The sequence below is a fragment of the Scylla paramamosain genome, chromosome 29, assembly GCF_035594125.1.
Source record: "Scylla paramamosain isolate STU-SP2022 chromosome 29, ASM3559412v1, whole genome shotgun sequence".
In the NCBI taxonomy this organism is placed as follows: domain Eukaryota; kingdom Metazoa; phylum Arthropoda; class Malacostraca; order Decapoda; family Portunidae; genus Scylla; species Scylla paramamosain.
In genome coordinates, this window is record NC_087179.1 from 84,153 (window position 1) to 87,500 (window position 3,348).

The window sequence follows — 3,348 nt, forward strand, 5'->3', positions numbered from 1 at the left end:
GTGTGTGTGTGTGTGTGTGTGTGTGTGTGTGTGTGTGTGTGTGTGTGTGTGTGTGTGTGTGTGTGTGTGTGTTTGTGTGTGTGTGTGTGTGTGTGTGTGTGTGTGTGTGTGTGTGTGTGTGTGTGTGTGTGTGTGTGTGTGTGTGTGTGTGTGTGTGTGTGTGTGTGTGTGTGTGTGTGTGTGTGTGTGTGTGTGTGTGTGCCTGTTCAACATGGGCGTTAAAAACACATTTTTTCCTTCTCCTCCTCCTAAAAAAATATCTCTCCTTCTCTTTTTCCTACAACACTTTTCTGAAATTTCCTCCTCTCCCCTCTCCTTTCCCCTTTCCGCGATTAATGAATTAATTTCTCCGCCCCTCCCAATGACTAACTCTCTAATAGCTTTCCTCCTCTATTCTCTCCTTCTTCACCTACTCCTCCCTCAAACACTTCCTTTTGCACCTCTCCTCTCCCAGCTCATTAATGTTCGCTTCCTCCCCTTTATCTGTCCTTTACCTCCTCTTCTTCATCACCTCCCCTCTCTCTCTCCGCCACGTCCTCTCCCCTCTCTTTCCATTACGTCTTCTCTCCTCTCTCCCCATTACATACTCTCCATTTCGTCTTTTCCAAAACATTAATCTTTCTCTCCTGTCATTGTATTTATAACGTATAACTGTACAACTATATTTTTAAAGTAATGAATGATTTATATTGTTAATGTTGCTTTCATGAATAAATCGAGGTAAATATAAATTTGCTGTCATCATCCTCAGAAGTCATTGACAAGCACACGTAGCCAGAAAGTATCATGCTAGGTATTTGTTTTCAAGTCAGATTGGACATCTTTTCCCATTACAACGTTCATAGCGCTGACGAGCCACATAACTTTGGGACGCAATGGGCACCAAGACATTTAAAGTTATTCACATTGGTGCTTCATATATATTATGTTCACCCATAATGTATGTTATATGTCAGAAGTTCCGAAGTAATGTTAAAATTATATGTAGCATTAATCAGACCGCACCTGTACTGTGCTGTACATTGTTGCATGAGTGACAGAGATGTGTTAGTACAGAGCAGAATGACTAAAAAGATACAAGTATGCGTAATGTCCCTCACGAGAGGAGGCTAAGGCTTTAATATCTAACAGGCTTAAGTTCGATGGGAGTAGAAGACATGTGAAGTGGGCGTCGTGGAGGGGTGGCTGTAGCTGTTGGGGGATAGAAAGGAGGATGAATGGAAGAATAAGGAGAAGTAAAGTAGAGTAACATCAACAATAGTAGTAATTATGAAAAGTGGCAGGCGGTCCGCCTTGCTTTATTTGAAAACCAAGGCGGTGACGCGGTGTGGTGTGAGGGAAGGGGGATGTGGTAAGGGGTGAGGGGTGTGGTGGTAGATGAGGGGTGTGGTGGGAGGTGAGGGGTGTGGTGGTAGGTGAGGGATGTGGTGATGAATGTGGTGGGAGGTGAGGGGTGTGGTGGGGAGTGAAGGGTGTGGGAGGAGGTGAGGGGTGTGGTGGGAGGTGAGTGGTAAGAGCAGTCTGGGACTGGCAAATTTTAAAATGCAGATTCATTACTTTAAAAATGTAGTTGTCCAGTTATACGTTATAAATAAAATGACAGGAGAGAAAGATTAATGTTTTGGAAAAGACGAAATGGAGAGTATGTAATGGAGAGAGAGGAGAGAGGACGTAATGGAAAGAGAGGGGGGAGGAAAGTCTGGGACTGGCAAATTTTTAAATGCAGATTCCTTCTTTCGGTCTGCTTGGGGAATTATTTGTAAAGGAGCGGCGGGAGAGTCCAGGACAGAGGCAAGTGGCTGTGATTGACTCTCGCCTCCTCCTGAGCTGAAAGAAAGGAAAGTTTTGTGATAAATGGGTTCAGAAGTTAGGTGTAGGATCACGGGTGAGTATAAAAGCCCTTTCTTCTCTCCCTGTTCCCTTTCCCTTTCATCCTGATGCTGGAGGTGATGGCGGCAGTAGTTCTGTGAGGATGACCTGCCGGAAACCATGAGGGTGTGGAGAAGGGTGTGAGGAGAAGTGAGGAAGGAAGGAGAGGAAGGAGGGAGGCGTGGGTGGAGGGAAGGGAAGAGGAAAGTGATAGTGGGAGGGAGGAAAAGTGATCATGGTGATGATAAGAGCCTGAAATTATAAGATAAGAGAAAGAGAGAGAGAGAGAGAGAGAGAGAGAGAGAGAGAGAGAGTAGTAGTAGTAGTAGTATTAGCAGTGAGCTGATCTTCCTTGTAAAGTTTCCAAGCTGCAAGGAGCAAAGACGGTCCGAGAAAGGCCAGTAAGTAGCGCAATCCTTGGAAAACGTAGGCATGTGACATTTGCTGTTTGGCGTGTGTGTATGTGCCCCCCCGCACATACACACACGCCAAACAACGTGGTTATGGGGATCGAACCACCAACACAAAACGCCAATGTGAGAGCAGCGCCTTAATCCCCTGAGCAAGCATCTCTTATTGATGTATTGAGAAGATTTGTTCAAGGAACTTATTAGTGGAACGTAGGAATGAGAGGGTGTTGTGGTGATGGTGGTGGTGGTGATAGAGAGAGAGAGAGAGAGAGAGAGAGAGAGAGAGAGAGAGAGAGAGAGAGAGAGAGAGAGAGAGAGAGAGAGAGAGAGAGAGAGAGAGAGAGAGAGAGAGAGAGAGAGAGAGAGAGAGAGAGAGAGAGAGAGAGAGAGAGAGAGAGAGAGAGAGAGAGAGAGAGAGAGAGAGAGAGAAAAAGAAGAAAAGAGAAATAAAGAAATGACAAAAGACAGGAATAGAAAATTAAATAGAAAGGATAGACGAACAGACAAGGAAAAGGAACACAGAGCACATCCAAAAAAGGGACAGAGAAAGCTGAAAAAAAATAAAAGACATACTCACAGAAGAATAAAAAGAAAATAGCAAAGGGATCCTGGAATATCTTTAACCTTTACCTCTTTCAACATCACGAGAAAAACGTGATGCAATAAGCGACCATGAAAGACAGCCAGCATCTTCCCCTCCTCGTCTTCTTGTTTTTTTTATTCTAATTTGTATTTATGATTCTCCTTTCGCTGTCGAAAGCGAAAAGGGAGTAGGGAAAGGAAAGGGGGGAAGGAGGAGGAGGAGGAGGGGGAGTAGGAAGTTTGAGAAGGAAGAGAACAAGAACTAAATAACAGGAACAGGATAATATAACATAACAAGAACAAGACGTTTAAAAAGAACACGCATTTAAGAACACACACTGAAGGAAAAGAGAACAACAGATGAAGAAGCACAAACATAAAAAGAAAAGCCAATAGAAAACATATTTTTACTCTTCACTGACTTTCCACTCCTACAAACACCTTCCTTCTCTCTCTCTCTCTCTCTCTCTCTCTCTCTCTCTCTCTC